Source organism: Delphinapterus leucas, chromosome X, assembly GCF_059928025.1.
Source record: "Delphinapterus leucas isolate spDelLeu-1000000601 "Yukka" chromosome X, BTC_Dleu_Yukka2, whole genome shotgun sequence".
In the NCBI taxonomy this organism is placed as follows: domain Eukaryota; kingdom Metazoa; phylum Chordata; class Mammalia; order Artiodactyla; family Monodontidae; genus Delphinapterus; species Delphinapterus leucas.
In genome coordinates, this window is record NC_143150.1 from 71,183,557 (window position 1) to 71,205,245 (window position 21,689).

At 53.6% G+C, this 21,689-nt stretch overlaps 2 pseudogenes; both read left to right on the forward strand.

The window, feature by feature from the left end:
* Positions 1 to 3,543: 3,543 nt before the first annotated feature.
* On the forward strand, positions 3,544 to 5,472 carry LOC149744279 (uncharacterized protein CXorf49 homolog pseudogene; annotated as a pseudogene).
* Positions 5,473 to 17,826: 12,354 nt separating this feature from the next.
* Positions 17,827 to 20,186, forward strand: LOC149744280 (uncharacterized protein CXorf49 homolog pseudogene; annotated as a pseudogene).
* Positions 20,187 to 21,689: the final 1,503 nt, after the last annotated feature.

A 21,689-nucleotide genomic window follows, 5' to 3' on the forward strand; every position in this document is an offset into this window, starting at 1 on the left:
CCAGACTGGCCCTTTGAAACTTTGAGAAAGTGATGGCCCATAAGGAGAGAAGTGGAAATGCCTGCCTTGGATTGGCAGATGGCAGAGGAAGGAACAAAAAGGTTGAGTGATGCTAGAACGGACAGAAAAGGTGAGGCCAGTCACATGGCCTCATGGTTATGTCCCACTGTAGGGCTGAGAGGACACATCACTCACCAAAGCCATCAGGAGTGTTCTGGTGAGAGGGGCCCCAGCATCACTAGAAGTTTGCTGGTTGCTCCCCTCTGCAGGCCAATGCCAATGATGGAAGGAAAGTGGTCCCGACCTGGGCTCATTACCACCCATGGGAGCCAACGAATTCTGACATAATAGAGGGCAGAGGGCAGCTCTTAACCAAGAGATGCCAGCAGACCACATTTCCAGTAACGACCAGCAAGGTCAGAGGGGCAGTCAAGAGTGCCTGCTTGACCGGCAGAAAGCTGAGAAGATGGCGCAGACAGCATGGCTCCCTAGGGGCAACTACAGCCAGCAAAAGGCAAGAATGCAAGAGAAGGAGGGCCATCATTCCGCTACAAAGCCACAGTCTCCTGCTCAGTTCCTGGTCCTGAGCCAATTCAGAGACTGGCCCCACTGAAGAGGTGGATGAGTCCTGAGGAGGAAGGATCCAGAAACAAGGCAGTGGGTTATGACCGTCCCTAAAGAGAATGACTGCCATTTCTCAGGTGACTGTACCCTGAGGCTACAAAAAGACCCAGACACTTCTACTACTACTGGACACAGCATCTGAGCTGACATTGATCCAGGAGGCCCAAAGTGTCGTGATGGGGCCTCATTACAATGGGGCTTCTGAGGCCCTGACATTAAAAGGAGCTGGGAATGGAGACCGGTTCACAGTGAGCTGAAGGGGTCCCTGGACCAAAATAGCGGTCATTTCTCCAGTCCCCAAGCTGATAATGATAAGTGATACACTTGGCAGTTGGAGCAATGACTTCCACATTGGGTCACTGCTCTGTGGGGTAAGAGCTATCCCGGTGGGGAAAGCCAAGAGGAACCTCTGACACTGGCTCCCACCCCAGGCCAAGAGAGTAAGTCAAAACCAGTATTGGATCCTGGTGAGCATAGGGGGCTAAAGCAGAGATTAGTGACATCATTGGAGACGTATGGGATGCAGGGGAAGAGGAGGTAGGAGAGCCACAGGGACGAAGAGAGTGGAGAAGGTGAGAAGAAGTTCTGGGAGTCTCTCTCTGGGGGAGGGAGGAAGGGAATGGAAATGGTGAGAGGGAAGACGGAGGTTTCCACTGAATCCACTGGTAATGTTTCCTAGGGTGCTGGTGGATGCAGGAGATTTTGCTATATCCTTCCTTATCCATTTTAACATATTTGAAATAGCACACCATGACTTAAAAAGTCACTGGGAGAAGTGGAAGCGGGCGGTATCCACAAACGGGCAGGCACCATCGGGGGCAGGCTCGAGGAGGAGGATTGCAGATTTACAGTGCACCCAATCTCCCCTGCTCTGAAACTTCTCCAGCATGGCCAGCTTCTCAGGTGCAGACCCAGAAAACTGGGCCTTTGAGTTCCACAGGCAAGAGGGTTTCAGACACCCCAGGACTCTCCAGGACGTCAGCCAGAGCAGGATGCAGGAGAGAGAGGTGACTGAAGACAGAGGAGTATGAACGGGAAGGAGCAGAAGGAAGGTATGGGAGGAATGGAGCGGTGTCAGAGTAGGAGTGGGGTGGCAGACAAGGGAAATTCTAACACCCATGGGCCGTATAGAAACCAAGGGAGGCACCACTCCCCAGACATCAGTACTGCTCAGCTCAGGGGAACTGAGAACTGACAGTTCCAAGAAAAATTGAGAGACACCTGGCTATCCACACCCACCGCCATCACAACTGGTAGGCCTTGGTTGTGCGTCCTTCAAAACTTTGAAACATACTTGTACATATACTTAAATGAATTCTCATATATTACATAGGATTGACTGGTGTGTGTGCGTGTGCCCACGCACGCAAGTGATTTAACTTACAAATGTGAATCCAAAGCCATCGTTCTGCAACTTGCAGTTTGAAGTCAGGCGGATGCTTTCGAAAGCTGTGAGAATGGCCTGATGCATTCCGTTGGACTGCCACGCTTTATGCTACTGGATGCTAAGCCACGTTGCATTCATCCATTTCCTTACTGACGGGAATTTGGAGTGTTCCCAGTTTTTCCCATCACCAACACCCTTGTGCATGTGTTCTTGTACACTACAGGTACCAGCGTGTCTCCGGAAGAAGTACCAAGCAGAGCACTTGCAGGAGCATAGAGGAAATAGATTCTTTTTTCCTTCCTTTTAAAGATCTTGGGCTAAAAGCAAGGACTCTGGAGTCAGATTGATTGGTTTCAATCCTGCCGCTGATCCCCACGAGCCGAATGACCTTGGGCCAGTGGCCGAACCTCTCAGTGCCTGTTTCTTCACCGGTAAGAGGCCAGTAATAGTTGGTACTATAGTTAAAGGCGTGTCACGCGGATGCATTATTATTTACGCCCAGCGCTTAGAAGAGTGCCAGGCACAGAGTCCGTGCCAGCACTACGATGCTTTCAATGGATTCTGCCAAATTACCTCCCAAATGCGTCTCTTGCACCACCGCCACAGGGGTTTGCTCCTAATCTCTCCCACCCTCAGAATGGTTAAGCTCTTTGAAGGTTGTCAACCTACTGTGTGAAACCCGATTCGTGGTTTTAGTTTACATCTCCAGGATCAGCGGTGGGGAGCATGTTTTGGGGTGTTACTGGCGATTTCCTCTTCTTTGAATTTGCCTCAGAGAGGGCGAAGGGCTGATGGAGCGAGGCCAACCCCAAGTCTATCCGGCAAACCCGCCTGCCAATAACGTCTGCTGAGCCACATTTGATGGAGCAGTTGAGACAGAGACCTTACAGAACGAAAATACGATCCCTTTGCTCTCTGGCCGACCCCTGATCACTGACTGCGGGACTCCTGTGCCCATTCTACTGTTGGGTCGTAAGGCTTGCCGTGGAAGGGAGGCTGGCAAATGCTTTCGGCGCGTGCTAGGCATCCAGCGCCTCCATCTTGACGTTTCATCCTCACCACCCCTGGAGCCCGGCGCCCTCACTCCCCGACGCCCTCGACCCCCTGTGTACATGGGAAACGGAGGCTCAGAGCTGTGACTCTAACCGGTAAGGGGAGGCGGGACAGGAGGAGGCGGGCCCAGAGGCTTGACAGAGGGAGGCACTCCCACCATCCCCTTCACCAGCCAACTGCCCGCACCGCCCACGGGCTTGGGAGCAAACCAGGGGCCCTCGACCCCATTGGTTAGGCTTCGAGGGGGCGGGCGAACAAGGCGCCCGCTGGTTGGCGGGGGCCGGACCAATGAGGAGGCTGCTGCGCGGGCGTGGGAGGCGCGCTGAAAGTGGCGCGTCCTTTCTTTTGAGGCGAGCTCGTGCGGCGCGTGAGGTGGCTGACGCTGCCTTCTGAGCGCCGCCCGCCTAGCCCGCCGTGACCGCGACCGCGACTCGGGCCATCGACCGTCGCCCCGGTTCCGGGGCCGCCCGGGTCGCGACATGAGCTCCCCGGATGAGGTGTATGTGTGGAGAAGGCGTGTCCGCCCAAAGGGCAGGGAGCGGGCCGGCGTCCGCGCGGCCGGCCCCGCAGTCCCGCGGGAACCCGACCCAGGTCCTGAGCCTGGGGAGCCGCGGAGCGGCGAGGGCGGAGGCGGCTTCCTGGACCCCGAGGGCCTCCAGTCGAAGCGGGAGATGCTGGAAGCGCGAGGGCCGGTGCTGTGGGGCCGCGAAGGCGGACCTGGCTCCCCAGATGACCACGCGAGGGACCTCCTGGACCTGATCGAGGAGTCTGAGGAGGCCGAGGAGGCCAACCTGCAGCAGCTGACCGACCAGGACATGCTGGGCGTCCGCAGATACCCAGACCCCGAGGGCTTCCGGTCTGAGCGGGAGATGCTGGAAGCGCGAGGGCCGGTGCTGTGGGGCCGCGAAGACCGACCTGCCTCCCCAGATGACCACGCGAGGGACCTCCTGGACCTGATCGAGGAGTCTGAGGAGGCCGAGGAGGCCAACCTGCAGCAGCTGACCGACCAGGACGTGCTGGGCGTCCTCAGGTACCCGTCCCCGGAGAGCTCCACCGCCTTCAAAGAGTCCACCGTGTTGACACTGCGCCTCGAGGCGAGTCCCGGCGGTCGAGGAGCGCCCGGCCAGAGCTGTGGGGAGGCGCCGACGGCTCCAGCCGGCCCTCTCCACCTCGGTGGGCCTGAAGCAGGCCGGGCCTTGGGGAACCCTAAGAGAGGCACTAAGCGTAGATTGAACGTGGATGCGGACCGCCAGCGGCGCTCCGCGGAAGGCCTAGCCTGGCTGCTGTCCGACTCCGAGTCCTCAGATGAATTCAGTGAGACACAGCTGATGACGGTGAGCACTTACCCCAGAGGAGGCCAGGCCAAGCCCAGCAGACCCGAGGATCCCGGGGACACTCCCAGACACTCGAAGTTCCAAGTCAGGGAGAATTTCCTTCACGTGACAGGCTCTTCCCTGTCCTCGGCTCCGCGAGGACTCTCTTCGGTTGTGGAAAGGCAGGGCGTGGGAGAGCAGGGCATCTCTTCCCTTAAGAAAATGCAGAGCGCGCTGTGGGGGAAGGGGGGCAGCAAGCCCAGCTACCCGGGAGCTGCTGCTGCTGCTGCTGCTTCTGTTTCTGCTGCTGCTGCAGTTGGCCTGCCGCGGGTCACTCCTAGGAAGAACGAAGCCCAGGAGAAGAAATCCGTCGTGGGAGCATCCAAACTTGCCCTGGGGGGAACCTTCCGTTCCCGGGGGCAGCGAATCTCGGCAACTCCTGTGGAACCGGCCACCTTCCCCCCAATCTCTGGTATTCCGCAGCCTGGGAGACCCAAGAGTTATACCTTGGTCCTTCCGGGAACCAAACAGTCCAAGCACAGCGACGCTGGGAAGAAATCCGTGGTCAGGTGGGCAAGGGAGTCTGAGGCGGTGGCGGGAGAAGATAAGGACCCAAATAGAGACCCAGCCCCAAAGGGCCAAGTGAGTAGGCCATGCTCCTCCTCTCTCCCCACTCTTCCCCCCCCCCACAGCACCCAGGGCACACGTCTTCATCCATGCTGCCTCTGTCCACCCCTCAGTGGTCAGCATTGGGTGCCCCTTGGTCACTGGGTCATTACGATGCCAGATCGGGCTCCTTTTCCTAGGGACAAACATTAAGGTAGCACGTCGGGTGTCCTGGGCCCGGTTCTCCACCCTTGGCCTCTTTCCAGCCTCCTCTGAGAGACTTGGGCTGGGATGGAAGGGAGGGCTGGTAGCTGAATTGGTTCGGAGGATCCCTTAAAAGCTTCCCCGGAAAGCCTCAGTATTTAGACTCACCAGCTTCCTGAATCCTCCTTCCTAGCTGTTCCCCAGACCTTCCTTGCAGGGGGCCTGGGCTTTCTCAGTGTCCCACTGTTGTCCCTAGATCAGCTCTGCCGGCTGCCCTGGGGCTGACTGAGGGAGAAAGTGCTAATGTTATCAGCCTTTCAATTCCCTTCCCAATTCCCTGCCTCACCCTGGCCCGAATCACACTCTCTCTCTCTCTCTCTCTCTCTCTCTCTCTCTCTCTCTCTCTCTCACACACACACACACACACACACACACACACACACACTTCCTTAGTCCAAATCGGTGAGAAATTTTGTTTCAGCTGCTAACTCACAGGCCAGGGACATCTTGTCTGCGCATGCATCGTAGAAAAGCCAGCAGTGGCGACGTCAACACCCGAGGCCCTCAAGATCCAGGAAACTCAGAACCCTTGGCCCTGAACCAGGGAGAAGTCATGCCCAGGGGGCCTGCCCCCTCAGGTGAGTGTCGTGGGTTTGATATGAGGGGAGGGAAGAGGGGTTGAGGACAGAAACCTCTGCCTCTGTCTCGGCTGGGGCCACAGCCTTGCTCCCAGGCAGCTTCTCCCACAGGAGACGGGGTGCTGGCAGGGCTGGCCTTGAGCCACATCATCCTCTGTGTGGGGTTTGTGCGGCCGGGGTGATCGGTGGCAGTGCCCCAAACAGCTGCTCCGGGTGTAGACTTGCAGGGGAACAGCCTTTTCTGTTAAGTCCTGTTCGGCCACATTGCTCTCCCACGTGCTGGCTGTGGCTGCAGCTCTGGGAGGGTCGAATCCAGAGCCACATTGTTTGCGGACCACAATGGTGAAATGGCTGCCCCCGGGGAACAGGGGAGGCAGGCCCAGAGACAAGGTTCCGGCCGCTGGGGAGAGCAGGGGCGGCTGGTTGCCAGCAGAGGATGGTGCTGCCTCACCTCACTTTAGAGCCCGCTTGGCCCTTTCCACCTCACTGGGAGCCTGGGAAGCTGGATTGTGTGTCCTTTCCCTCTCAGGTGACCGGGAGCCACTTGACCATCCCCCAAGACCGGAAACGCAGCAGCAGCCACTGGGAACGCCCTGCTGTCTTTGGGTAATGCTTCCTCTGCATTCTGGAAATGCAGGCCCAAACTCGAGGGTGGGATCTGGGTCCAAGTTCAGCTGACATGTGTGGGCGACCCCTCCCCTGCCCCCATCACATACCCCACGGAGGGAGCCCACCTCCTTTCCACTGAGGAGCCCTTGCCAGTCTAACCACCCGGCTTTGGGGTGGAGGGCCCGGGGGAGAGGAGAAGTTGGAGGAGAGAGGAGACCAGAGTATACTAATCATTTCTCTTCCTCCTCTGTCTGCTGGCCTAGTGTCTCGAGCTAAAGAGAGAAGTAGACGAACTTAAGGAGCAACTTGGTATGAGGAACCAGGGCCGGAGAGCGGTGTCTTAGTGCAGAACCCGGGTGGGCACCTGGGGTGGGGGTGGGCTGCAGGTGCGGTGGGCCTGGCAGGGATGATCATCCCTGTGGGGAGGAGAAACTCTCAGGCCTGGCCCTGGAGCTGGCTGTGCATGTACAGCTGGGCGTGTGTACAAATAGCAAAGTACTGTCTGGACTGCATGCACACTTTGACAACCAGACCAGTCCTAGGGAATGTCCTTCTGATAGGACTTTTAGAGATGCCTCGTTGATTTTTCCCTTGAACTGCTGCTTGGTGTGGCTTCTAAGGTTCTTGTTGGATTGTTTGTTTGTGTGTGTGACAAGTTCTGAGTGGTTGTGGCACGGCCCACAGCATGAGAGCTGCTGGCACATTTTGTTTCCCTTTAGGAACCGGTTCCACATTCAATTTGGGTGGTGGGGAGTGATGAGGCCCAGAGCTCTTTGCATGGGGTCTGGAGGGGTTTCAGGTTTCAGGGCTGGGCGGTTCCTCACGGGGATGGGGGACAGGCTTCTATATCCCTGTGTCTGGAGCACCTGCTAATGCCTGTCCCTGTTGCAGCCGCCATGCAGTACCTGGCTGACAAGATGCAGACCCTTTGAAGTGAGTGTTACACACACCGTACCCCTTCCCACAGTCCTGGCTGTTGAGCAGGGCTGGGGGCTGGCCCTGACTTGAGGCTCTTCCCTGACTCTGCTGTTTCACAGGTTGAGCCCAGCGTCTTCCTGCAAGAGGAGCAGCTGGTACCTTTGGGGCCCTGGAGCTGTGGCCAAGCTCGTTCCCTCCTGCTCTGCCTCAGCTAGGGCTTCCTCTCCCCCTTGTTTTGCCCCCGCCCCGGCCCCAGTTTCACAGCAGTTTCCAATTAAAGTACCTCTCATATTCTGTGTTCTCCCTTCTCTCTGGAGGGGTAGGGGTTGGGGTCGGGGAAGGGGGCCGGGGCGGGGCGCTGCTCCACGTCAGAGCCTTTTCCAGAACGGTATCTCTGGCATCCTGTGGGGGGGACTCTGGGCCAGCCTCTGCTACCATCCCTGCAGTCAAGCCAGCGGAGTGCCACAGGTCTGGGTCCTGTGTGTGCTCTGCCTGGCCACATTGGCACGTCCTCCGTTTCCCCCGAAGGCCCTCTTCTAGTTCTCTCCAAAGCCCCCTCCTCCTCTGGGGTCTGGCGGTTCCCATTCATCTCTGCCATTCACCCTTCCCATCAGCAGGAACTCATGAGCCCCTTCCAGAGCTCCAATCTGGAAGCATTCACATCCTGCCTGCCGTAGCCAGCTGACCACCCTCCTCCAGCCGGGTCGTCTGTGCACCCTTGAGTGGAAATTGGCCCGTCAGGTTCTATGGCAAGTGTGGTTAGTCGCTCTGTGTTGTTGCATGGTCCCCGTCAAATACTCTTCCACCAGCCCCATGACACAGATTTTCCTGAAAATGATATTTCCATGTCCCAGCTCAATCTCCCAGACTGCCTCTTTAGGACACACGAGATTGATTCTGAACTCCATGTTCGAGTTCCCCCTCACTCGAGGTTGGGGAGCACTTCCTTCCCTCAGCCAGGACCCAGGGCTGTACCAGCCTGAGACTCAGAGGGACAGATTTGTGTTTGAGTGAGGCAAGGGTGGTTCTGCCTGACACCCTTCCCGAAAGACCGGTGTTTTACTACACAAAAGGGGGTATGATGGTCGATTGGCCATTCAAGGTTGGTGACTGTGTGTCCCTGTGTGTGAATAAAAGTAATCAGGGATAATCTCCCTTGAGGCAGAAAGATGTGATTCAGCGAGAAAAGGGAGTAGAGGCTGGTCCAGGTTCTGTAAGGCACTGAATGAGCAAAAGCAAGGGTCGGATCTGTTTTGTTCAAGGGTTGTCGTTAAATTCCCAAAACATAGGAGGGGGATGATGCAGAAGTCACCAAACCCCACGACAGGGTGTCGGGATGCTCGAAATATTGGATTCACTGGAGGTGGCTCTCGATCCTACTCTGTGATCCTATGATGTCTGACAACTACTGTGGGTGTGGATGGAATGAGATTGGGAAGGGTGGCTCCTCAGAGTAGCTCATCTTAGAATCAGGGGACCCATATATGTGGCCACCCAACATGAGCTACCCGGGATAGGGGCAGGATGGGCGCAGTGAGGATGGGAAGTAAGGAGTGACTGCACCTGGACAATGGGGAGCACTTGGGTCCACCCTTTCCCCATATTCTCACCCTGACCCCCTTCCAGAGTCCATGGCATGAGCTCAGGTGGACAGACCACAGGTGGGATGGGACAGTCACAGACCTCAGGTTCAGAAAAGAATGTTCGTGGGACTTAATCCTTCCCCTCAAACCCCTCCCTGGTGAAGGTGGGCTTGATTGCTTCCCAGGCCTCTGGCTGGATTCCTAGAATGTACCCAGTGCCCCACCCAGCCTGTACCAGGCTTATGTTCTAGCCCCTCTTGCTCCGGCACTGCTCCCCACTGAGCTGAGGCCATTACCAATGAGTGTGTGTGCACTTCGAGGAAACGGAGCTAGCTTAGACCTTGGACCTGCCTCTGACCAGTAGAGACAGTCATTCCAGGTCATGTGTCCCTGCAGACACTCTGGAGAGAGTGAAGCTAACTACAGGCTGGAGACAGCCATCACAGGAACTCGCTTCCCAGTGCACACTATGGATGTCAATAGAATGTTAATAGAATGTTAATAGAAACCCTATTCATAGTCACCCCAAACTGAAAGCAATCAAGATGTTATTCAAGAGATGATCGAATAAAACCATACATCTATAAATGAAACATTTTTAACAGTACAAAGGAAGGAACTCTTGATACATGCAACAACTTGGATGAATCGCGAATGCATTATGCTAAATGAAAGAAGCCAGTCTCAAAATGTTACATACTGTGTGATTGTGTTTGTATAATATTTGGAAAAGGTAAAACTATAGGGATGGGAAACAGATCACCAGTTATCCGAGGTTTGGGATGGGGGAGATGGTTTGACTACAAAGCAGCAGAATGAGGGAGATTTGGGGGCTGATGGAACTGTTTTGTATCCTCATTGTGGTGATAGTTACACAAACCTGTCCATGTGTTAAAACTCATGGTACTGAAAACAAAAAAGTTAATTTTACGATGTAATAAATCAAAATATATGTAAGTAAAAAAATTAAATGTGTCATACATAAAGGCTTGGGAATCATAATGGCATGCAAAATAGTACCAGCATTCTCAAAAGTGACATTGAAAGTCAGAAAGCTTTTCAGCCTGAAATTATATATCAGCTATCAAATAAGCATGAAATTAAAAGTAATATTAAAGGTAATATTTGTTCATGCAAAGTCTTAAAAGAAATTATCACCCATGGTACCCGGAGAATGAGTCCCATCAAAACACTGTGGTAAACCAAGAACAATGAAGACATTAGTTCTAGGAAGCAGAAGATCCCACTTAGGGGTTTGGTAAAGCAGTGTTCTAGGAGCAACACTCTAGGCAACCAATAAAGATTGAACCTGGGTCCAGGAAAGTGATTTCCAACAACAAAGGAATGGACATAGTGGAAGACTGAGAAAATATTGCCAATAGGCCTATGACAGAAATGTAAGCTCTTGAGGGAAGGAACGTCATCAGTTTTTCTCAGTGATGTAGCACCATGTGTTAGAACAGCACCATGTGTTAGAACAGTACCTTGTAAGCCCTCAATAGAGAATTGTTAAGTGGAAAGGAGAGAAAGAGTGAATGAGAAGAGAGGAATTTGAGACAGCAAGTATACATCGACTCTTAAGGAGTTTTTATGTGAAGGGGAGCAGAGAAAAATGGTGTAGCTTGAAGGGAAATTGGAATCAAATGAAGGTTTTCTTTAATTGGGAGAAACGACAACATACTTGTATGCTGATAGGAATGATCCAAACTAGAGAAAAATATTTATGAATGAGGGAAGTTTGTTTCTGATTGCCTGTATACTCTCAGTGAAATGGGAAGCAAGGTCATCAGGTGAGAGCGAAGGTGGTCCATGATCAGCAAGTACCCCCTCAACTTCCCCGGATCATCTTGTGATCTTCTTCTTTCTTTTAAATTTTTATTTATTTATTTATTTTTTTGGCTGCGCTGGGACTCTGTTGCTGCGCGCGGGCTTTCTCTACTTGCGGTTAGCAGGGGCTACTCTTCGTTGTGGTGCGCGGGCTTCTCATTGCAGTGGCTTCTCTTGTTGTGGAGCATGGGCTCTAGGCACGCAGGCGTCAGCAGTTGTGGCACGCAGGCTCTAGAGCACAGGCTCCAGTAGCTGTGCCGCACAGGCTTAGTGGCTCCGTGGCATATGGGATCTTCTGGGACCGGGGATCGAACCCGTGTCCTCTACATTGGCAGGCAGATTCTTAACCACTGTGCCACCAGGGAAGTCCCGTGATCTTCTTGTATGGAATTTTTCATAATAAAGTGCTGTGAAAAATTAAAAAGAAGTGCTTTTGTTCATTAAAAGGTATGATAAAAAGAGTGAAGGCAAGCTAAAAACTAGAAGATATTTACGTAACATGAAATCATCAGAGGATTAAAGTATAGAATACATAAAGAACTTCCACAAATAAATATGCAAACAACCCAAGTGGAAAATGGGCAAAAGACACTAAATGAACACCTCATAGACAAGACAATCCCCACGGCCAAGCATATGAAAAGCTGCTCAATATGATTACTAATATTATTACTAATCAAGAAATTGCAAATTAAATCTACAATGAGACACCATTTCACTATCACAAGATTGACAACAATTTTGTACTTTGTTAATATCAAATGTTGATGAGGATGTGGAACAGTTAAACACTGTTGATAGGAGTAGAAATTAGCATGACCGCATTGTAAAAACTCTGGCATGATCTAGTAATGTTGGAAATCTTCTTTCCCTATGAGATGACAATTTTAGTGCTAAGTATGAGCACTGGAACACAGCTTCCCAGCCATTTTATTCTATGGCTCACACAGAAAATGATGATTGTATGGCATACAGGAGTCAGAGGACAAAGTTGTTCAGGGCCAGAACCAAGCGGTCCAGGGGCTGCTGTCTGGCTGTCTCTGGAGATGAAGGCCTCAAAGTCCCAGGTCCAAAGTTGGAAAGCTCTGCCCTGGAAGGCTCTTGTACGTGGGCACCAGGAAACATGCGCCAGAATGTTTATAGTAGCACTATGAATAATATCTGCCCAAATGGAAACAACCCAAATTACCCATTGACAGTAGAATGGATACATAGGTTGAGATACAGTGGATTCTTGTTATTTGTAGATTCCATACTTGCAAATTCCCCTATTTGCTAAAATTCATTTTTAACCACAAATCAGTACCAGAGTGCTTTCCTCCTCATTCGAGAGAGCTGTGAAAAATTTGAGTTGGTGGAATATGTTCCCAACAGAGGTCCAACAAGGTGACTCTCTGCCTTCTGCTTTCAGTCTCAGACTGCAAGCAAGTGTCCTTTTCATGATTTATTTGGTGCCACATAGTTTGCATTTTTGTGCTTCTTTGTTGCTGATTTCATACTTAAAGATGGCCTCCAAGCTTAGTGCTGAAGTATTGTCTAGTGTTCTTGAGTGCAAAATGACTATGACGTGCACTCAAGAAAATATGTGTGTTACATAAACCTTGTTCAGGCATGATTTATAATGCTGTTGGCTGTGAGGTCAATGTTAATGAAGCAATAATATTTCTATTAAATAGAGTCTTTAGACAGAAACAGACATGAAACATGATTACGCAGTGATCAGTCGATGAAAATGTTGTGACCAGCGGATGGTAGGAACTTGAAATTATATTTCCCTTAGGAGCAATGTTTCAGGATTGCCTAATTCAGTGTTCATGGCAACTTTATGGACTGCAAATAACTATCATGATAATGAGAGTCTACTGTATATTCATTTGGTGGAACAGTGTACAGCAATGAAAATGAACAATTGCCTGCCACATGCGACAACAGGGATGAATCTCAGTTACACAGTATCGCACGGGAGAAATCAGAAACAACACAGATGATTCCATTTACATAAAGACCAAAGGATGCAGCAAAACCAACGTTGTTAGGAATATGAACCTATGTAGAAAATAACTAAAGAAAAGGAAGGGAATGATGAAGACAAAGGATAGAGGTTACTTCTGAGGGGTGAAGGGAAAGGAATTGGAGCTTCCATGCAAGGAACTCCTAAGGTTATGGTGACGTTTGAAAAAACACTGCTATGAAAGTTTACTGAGGGAATGAATGACTCCCATATCTGTATCTCTCTCCAGCTTTGACCCCTCACTGGTGTTCCAGAACCAAATTTCTAAGTGCATTCTGGCTAATTCCACCTGCATGTCCTATAAGAAACACAACCTTAATGTATCCAAAATCCCATCATTTCCCTCCCAATCTTTCTTTTACTTCCTGTGTCCTTATGCTCCCCACCACAAAGTCACTCAAAACGGAAATGTTAGTCATCTTTGACTTCTGCTTCCTTGTGGTGGCCATAGAAAAATGCCCCTCCGATCCACTGCAGGGAACATAGTAGATTGGCAAGTGCCAGCTGCCACTTCTCTGGCACCACCATGGTTTGTGCCAAGATCCCACATCCTCTGGGTAGCTCCCAGCCAGTGACTGAGCATGGCAGGGGCATACTGCTTCAGGACAGGGACTCCTCTAAATGGCAGCTGTAGGTTGGGGACTCCACATGAGCCTGAACAAACCAAACTAAACTGAACGAAAGTTTACTGTTAGAACGAAACTGCATCAGAGATTCTTCTTATCTGACCCTCCTTTCCCCCACGTCTCTCTTACAGACGTCAGACCCGCATCGCACCCTGAAGAAGAAGACTCATTCCTGCTCCTTCTCCTTTATCCTTCACATGCCATTCTCCCATCATGTTCGTTCATGTCCAATCATACCTTGGTGTCCGTATTTTTGGAGAGCCCAAACTAACAAAACTGGTACCAGGAGTGGTCTGAGAAGTTAGCTATAAGATGGGGTTTATGGACCAGCTCACTCACTGCCCAAATGACAAAGAGCGTACCATTTTGAGTGTTATGTGGGGCATGGATAATCTCTAGCACAAGGTTACCTCCTGATTCCTTAAGGTTTTATCCATACGTACGTTGAAAAATAACCCAGTGGAGGGTCTTACTTGTGGCCTGTGAGATGATTCAGGCCTTTGAATGGTAGGGAGGGCACTATGTCTATAGGGAGGGCAGAGGCGGCTGTTCATCACTGTTATACTGGCGCCCTGCAAAGACATAATGAGAAACTAAGGGACATTACCAAACAGTTAAGGGCCAAGTGTAAGATTGATGGGGTTTTCTTGGTGGCTTACAAAATGCCCTCGCCTCCTGCAGAGACAGCTGAGTAGCTCACAGATTATGTGATAACAATAAGTGCAGAACTCCAGACACGTACACATCCTTGACAAACACAGGCCTGTTATGGGAAGGTCAGGGCCCTTTTTGGAAAAACTTCAGACTCTGAAATGTAGGCCGGGTATATTGGCATGGATGTCTCCAAACGTTGGCTTATCGGATCCAAACGTCCTGAGGCCTCAAAGCTTGCAGGGTGGCCCTTCCTCCCCTAGCAAGAGCTAACACATGCCCTGTGCTGGTAGATGCTACAGAGTCTGCTCCCCCACAAAGTGACAGACGCCTCTCCCAGGGAAACCCTCATCTCTTCTCCATAAACTCACTTGGATAGGCCGAGCCTGATAAGGGGAAAAAGAAATTATACACCAAGAAATAACAAGCCTGGACTGGCAGGAGCAGGGCAGTATCCCTGGGATTGGATTTTGAGGGTGCTGGATCAAGTGGACAGGAATATAAGAGTGGATAAGCAAGTTTTACTGAGCGGAGGCGCTTTCTCATGCCATGGGATTTAACACACGGGCAAGGACTCCAGGAGATGGAGGAAATTCACTGCCAGACTGGCCCTTTGAAACTTTGAGAAAGTGATGGCCCATAAGGAGAGAAGTGGAAATGCCTGCCTTGGATTGGCAGATGGCAGAGGAAGGAACAAAAAGGTTGAGTGATGCTAGAACGGACAGAAAAGGTGAGGCCAGTCACATGGCCTCATGGTTATGTCCCACTGTAGGGCTGAGAGGACACATCACTCACCAAAGCCATCAGGAGTGTTCTGGTGAGAGGGGCCCCAGCATCACTAGAAGTTTGCTGGTTGCTCCCCTCTGCAGGCCAATGCCAATGATGGAAGGAAAGTGGTCCCGACCTGGGCTCATTACCACCCATGGGAGCCAACGAATTCTGACATAATAGAGGGCAGAGGGCAGCTCTTAACCAAGAGATGCCAGCAGACCACATTTCCAGTAACGACCAGCAAGGTCAGAGGGGCAGTCAAGAGTGCCTGCTTGACCGGCAGAAAGCTGAGAAGATGGCGCAGACAGCATGGCTCCCTAGGGGCAACTACAGCCAGCAAAAGGCAAGAATGCAAGAGAAGGAGGGCCATCATTCCGCTACAAAGCCACAGTCTCCTGCTCAGTTCCTGGTCCTGAGCCAATTCAGAGACTGGCCCCACTGAAGAGGTGGATGAGTCCTGAGGAGGAAGGATCCAGAAACAAGGCAGTGGGTTATGACCGTCCCTAAAGAGAATGACTGCCATTTCTCAGGTGACTGTACCCTGAGGCTAGAAAAAGACCCAGACACTTCTACTACTACTGGACACAGCATCTGAGCTGACATTGATCCAGGAGGCCCAAAGTGTCGTGATGGGGCCTCATTACAATGGGGCTTCTGAGGCCCTGACATTAAAAGGAGCTGGGAATGGAGACCGGTTCACAGTGAGCTGAAGGGGTCCCTGGACCAAAATAGCGGTCATTTCTCCAGTCCCCAAGCTGATAATGATAAGTGATACACTTGGCAGTTGGAGCAATGACTTCCACATTGGGTCACTGCTCTGTGGGGTAAGAGCTATCCCGGTGGGGAAAGCCAAGAGGAACCTCTGACACTGGCTCCCACCCCAGGCCAAGAGAGTAAGTCAAAACCAGTATTGGATCCTGGTGAGCATAGGGGGCTAAAGCAGAGATTAGTGACATCATTGGAGACGTATGGGATGCAGGGGAAGAGGAGGTAGGAGAGCCACAGGGACGAAGAGAGTGGAGAAGGTGAGAAGAAGTTCTGGGAGTCTCTCTCTGGGGGAGGGAGGAAGGGAATGGAAATGGTGAGAGGGAAGACGGAGGCTTCCACTGAATCCACTGGTAATGTTTCCTAGGGTGCTGGTGGATGCAGGAGATTTTGCTATATCCTTCCTTATCCATTTTAACATATTTGAAATAGCACACCGTGACTTAAAAAGTCACTGGGAGAAGTGGAAGCGGGCGGTATCCACAAACGGGCAGGCACCATCGGGGGCAGGCTCGAGGAGGAGGATTGCAGATTTACAGTGCACCCAATCTCCCCTGCTCTGAAACTTCTCCAGCATGGCCAGCTTCTCAGGTGCAGACCCAGAAAACTGGGCCTTTGAGTTCCACAGGCAAGAGGGTTTCAGACACCCCAGGACTCTCCAGGACGTCAGCCAGAGCAGGATGCAGGAGAGAGAGGTGACTGAAGACAGAGGAGTATGAACGGGAAGGAGCAGAAGGAAGGTATGGGAGGAATGGAGCGGTGTCAGAGTAGGAGTGGGGTGGCAGACAAGGGAAATTCTAACACCCATGGGCCGTATAGAAACCAAGGGAGGCACCACTCCCCAGACATCAGTACTGCTCAGCTCAGGGGAACTGAGAACTGACAGTTCCAAGAAAAATTGAGAGACACCTGGCTATCCACACCCACCGCCATCACAACTGGTAGGCCTTGGTTGTGCGTCCTTCAAAACTTTGAAACATACTTGTACATATACTTAAATGAATTCTCATATATTACATAGGATTGACTGGTGTGTGTGCGTGTGCCCACGCACGCAAGTGATTTAACTTACAAATGTGAATCCAAAGCCATCGTTCTGCAACTTGCAGTTTGAAGTCAGGCGGATGCTTTCGAAAGCTGTGAGAATGGCCTGATGCATTCCGTTGGACTGCCACGCTTTATGCTACTGGATGCTAAGCCACGTTGCATTCATCCATTTCCTTACTGACGGGAATTTGGAGTGTTCCCAGTTTTTCCCATCACCAACACCCTTGTGCATGTGTTCTTGTACACTACAGGTACCAGCGTGTCTCCGGAAGAAGTACCAAGCAGAGCACTTGCAGGAGCATAGAGGAAATAGATTCTTTTTTCCTTCCTTTTAAAGATCTTGGGCTAAAAGCAAGGACTCTGGAGTCAGATTGATTGGTTTCAATCCTGCCGCTGATCCCCACGAGCCGAATGACCTTGGGCCAGTGGCCGAACCTCTCAGTGCCTGTTTCTTCACCGGTAAGAGGCCAGTAATAGTTGGTACTATAGTTAAAGGCGTGTCACGAGGATGCATTATTATTTACGCCCAGCGCTTAGAAGAGTGCCAGGCACAGAGTCCGTGCCAGCACTACGAGGCTTTCAATGGATTCTGCCAAATTACCTCCCAAATGCGTCTCTTGCACCACCGCCACAGGGGTTTGCTCCTAATCTCTCCCACCCTCGGAATGGTTAAGCTCTTTGAAGGTTGTCAACCTACTGTGTGAAACCCGATTCGTGGTTTTAGTTTACATCTCCAGGATCAGCGGTGGGGAGCATGTTTTGGGGTGTTACTGGCGATTTCCTCTTCTTTGAATTTGCCTCAGAGAGGGCGAAGGGCTGATGGAGCGAGGCCAACCCCAAGTCTATCCGGCAAACCCGCCTGCCAATAACGTCTGCTGAGCCACATTTGATGGAGCAGTTGAGACAGAGACCTTACAGAACGAAAATACGATCCCTTTGCTCTCTGGCCGACCCCTGATCACTGACTGCGGGACTCCTGTGCCCATTCTACTGTTGGGTCGTAAGGCTTGCCGTGGAAGGGAGGCTGGCAAATGCTTTCGGCGCGTGCTAGGCATCCAGCGCCTCCATCTTGACGTTTCATCCTCACCACCCCTGGAGCCCGGCGCCCTCACTCCCCGACGCCCTTGACCCCCTGTGTACATGGGAAACGGAGGCTCAGAGCTGTGACTCTAACCGGTAACGGGAGGCGGGACAGGAGGAGGCGGGCCCAGAGGCTTGACAGAGGGAGGCACTCCCACCATCCCCTTCACCAGCCAACTGCCCGCACCGCCCACGGGCTTGGGAGCAAACCAGGGGCCCTCGACCCCATTGGTTAGGCTTCGAGGGGGCGGGCGAACAAGGCGCCCGCTGGTTGGCGGGGGCCGGACCAATGAGGAGGCTGCTGCGCGGGCGTGGGAGGCGCGCTGAAAGTGGCGCGTCCTTTCTTTTGAGGCGAGCTCGTGCGGCGCGTGAGGTGGCTGACGCTGCCTTCTGAGCGCCGCCCGCCTAGCCCGCCGTGACCGCGACCGCGACTCGGGCCATCGACCGTCGCCCCGGTTCCGGGGCCGCCCGGGTCGCGACATGAGCTCCCCGGATGAGGTGTATGTGTGGAGAAGGCGTGTCCGCCCAAAGGGCAGGGAGCGGGCCGGCGTCCGCGCGGCCGGCCCCGCAGTCCCGCGGGAACCCGACCCAGGTCCTGAGCCTGGGGAGCCGCGGAGCGGCGAGGGCGGAGGCGGCTTCCTGGACCCCGAGGGCTTCCAGTCGAAGCGGGAGATGCTGGAAGCGCGAGGGCCGGTGCTGTGGGGCCGCGAAGGCGGACCTGGCTCCCCAGATGACCACGCGAGGGACCTCCTGGACCTGATCGAGGAGTCTGAGGAGGCCGAGGAGGCCAACCTGCAGCAGCTGACCGACCAGGACATGCTGGGCGTCCGCAGATACCCAGACCCCGAGGGCTTCCGGTCTGAGCGGGAGATGCTGGAAGCGCGAGGGCCGGTGCTGTGGGGCCGCGAAGACCGACCTGCCTCCCCAGATGACCACGCGAGGGACCTCCTGGACCTGATCGAGGAGTCTGAGGAGGCCGAGGAGGCCAACCTGCAGCAGCTGACCGACCAGGACGTGCTGGGCGTCCTCAGGTACCCGTCCCCGGAGAGCTCCACCGCCTTCAAAGAGTCCACCGTGTTGACACTGCGCCTCGAGGCGAGTCCCGGCGGTCGAGGAGCGCCCGGCCAGAGCTGTGGGGAGGCGCCGACGGCTCCAGCCGGCCCTCTCCACCTCGGTGGGCCTGAAGCAGGCCGGGCCTTGGGGAACCCTAAGAGAGGCGCTAAGCGTAGATTGAACGTGGATGCGGACCGCCAGCGGCGCTCCGCGGAAGGCCTAGCCTGGCTGCTGTCCGACTCCGAGTCCTCAGATGAATTCAGTGAGACACAGCTGATGACGGTGAGCACTTACCCCAGAGGAGGAGGCCAGGCCAAGCCCAGCAGACCCGAGGATCCCGGGGACACTCCCAGACACTCGAAGTTCCAAGTCAGGGAGAATTTCCTTCACGTGACAGGCTCTTCCCTGTCCTCGGCTCCGCGAGGACTCTCTTCGGTTGTGGAAAGGCAGGGCGTGGGAGAGCAGGGCATCTCTTCCCTTAAGAAAATGCAGAGCGCGCTGTGGGGGAAGGGGGGCAGCAAGCCCAGCTACCCGGGAGCTGCTGCTGCTGCTGCTGCTTCTGTTTCTGCTGCTGCTGCAGTTGGCCTGCCGCGGGTCACTCCTAGGAAGAACGAAGCCCAGGAGAAGAAATCCGTCGTGGGAGCATCCAAACTTGCCCTGGGGGGAACCTTCCGTTCCCGGGGGCAGCGAATCTCGGCAACTCCTGTGGAACCGGCCACCTTCCCCCCAATCTCTGGTATTCCGCAGCCTGGGAGACCCAAGAGTTATACCTTGGTCCTTTCGGGAACCAAACAGTCCAAGCACAGCGACGCTGGGAAGAAATCCGTGGTCAGGTGGGCAAGGGAGTCTGAGGCGGTGGCGGGAGAAGATAAGGACCCAAATAGAGACCCAGCCCCAAAGGGCCAAGTGAGTAGGCCATGCTCCTCCTCTCTCCCCACTCTTCCCCCCCCCCACAGCACCCAGGGCACACGTCTTCATCCATGCTGCCTCTGTCCACCCCTCAGTGGTCAGCATTGGGTGCCCCTCGGTCACTGGGTCATTACGATGCCAGATCGGGCTCCTTTTCCTAGGGACAAACATTAAGGTAGCACGTCGGGTGTCCTGGGCCCGGTTCTCCACCCTTGGCCTCTTTCCAGCCTCCTCTGAGAGACTTGGGCTGGGATGGAAGGGAGGGCTGGTAGCTGAATTGGTTCGGAGGATCCCTTAAAAGCTTCCCCGGAAAGCCTCAGTATTTAGACTCACCAGCTTCCTGAATCCTCCTTCCTAGCTGTTCCCCAGACCTTCCTTGCAGGGGGCCTGGGCTTTCTCAGTGTCCCACTGTTGTCCCTAGATCAGCTCTGCCGGCTGCCCTGGGGCTGACTGAGGGAGAAAGTGCTAATGTTATCAGCCTTTCAATTCCCTTCCCAATTCCCTGCCTCACCCTGGCCCGAATCACTCTCTCTCTCTCTCTCTCTCTCTCTCTCTCTCTCTCTCTCACACACACACACACACACACACACACACACACACACTTCCTTAGTCCAAATCGGTGAGAAATTTTGTTTCAGCTGCTAACTCACAGGCCAGGGACATCTTGTCTGCGCATGCATCGTAGAAAAGCCAGCAGTGGCGACGTCAACACCCGAGGCCCTCAAGATCCAGGAAACTCAGAACCCTTGGCCCTGAACCAGGGAGAAGTCATGCCCAGGGGGCCTGCCCCCTCAGGTGAGTGTCGTGGGTTTGATATGAGGGGAGGGAAGAGGGGTTGAGGACAGAAACCTCTGCCTCTGTCTCGGCTGGGGCCACAGCCTTGCTCCCAGGCAGCTTCTCCCACAGGAGACGGGGTGCTGGCAGGGCTGGCCTTGAGCCACATCATCCTCTGTGTGGGGTTTGTGCGGCCGGGGTGATCGGTGGCAGTGCCCCAAACAGCTGCTCCGGGTGTAGACTTGCAGGGGAACAGCCTTTTCTGTTAAGTCCTGTTCGGCCACATTGCTCTCCCACGTGCTGGCTGTGGCTGCAGCTCTGGGAGGGTCGAATCCAGAGCCACATTGTTTGCGGACCACAATGGTGAAATGGCTGCCCCCGGGGAACAGGGGAGGCAGGCCCAGAGACAAGGTTCCGGCCGCTGGGGAGAGCAGGGGCGGCTGGTTGCCAGCAGAGGATGGTGCTGCCTCACCTCACTTTAGAGCCCGCTTGGCCCTTTCCACCTCACTGGGAGCCTGGGAAGCTGGATTGTGTGTCCTTTCCCTCTCAGGTGACCGGGAGCCACTTGACCATCCCCCAAGACCGGAAACGCAGCAGCAGCCACTGGGAACGCCCTGCTGTCTTTGGGTAATGCTTCCTCTGCATTCTGGAAATGCAGGCCCAAACTCGAGGGTGGGATCTGGGTCCAAGTTCAGCTGACATGTGTGGGCGACCCCTCCCCTGCCCCCATCACATACCCCACGGAGGGAGCCCACCTCCTTTCCACTGAGGAGCCCTTGCCAGTCTAACCACCCGGCTTTGGGGTGGAGGGCCCGGGGGAGAGGAGAAGTTGGAGGAGAGAGGAGACCAGAGTATACTAATCATTTCTCTTCCTCCTCTGTCTGCTGGCCTAGTGTCTCGAGCTAAAGAGAGAAGTAGACGAACTTAAGGAGCAACTTGGTATGAGGAACCAGGGCCGGAGAGCGGTGTCTTAGTGCAGAACCCGGGTGGGCACCTGGGGTGGGGGTGGGCTGCAGGTGCGGTGGGCCTGGCAGGGATGATCATCCCTGTGGGGAGGAGAAACTCTCAGGCCTGGCCCTGGAGCTGGCTGTGCATGTACAGCTGGGCGTGTGTACAAATAGCAAAGTACTGTCTGGACTGCATGCACACTTTGACAACCAGACCAGTCCTAGGGAATGTCCTTCTGGTAGGACTTTTAGAGATGCCTCGTTGATTTTTCCCTTGAACTGCTGCTTGGTGT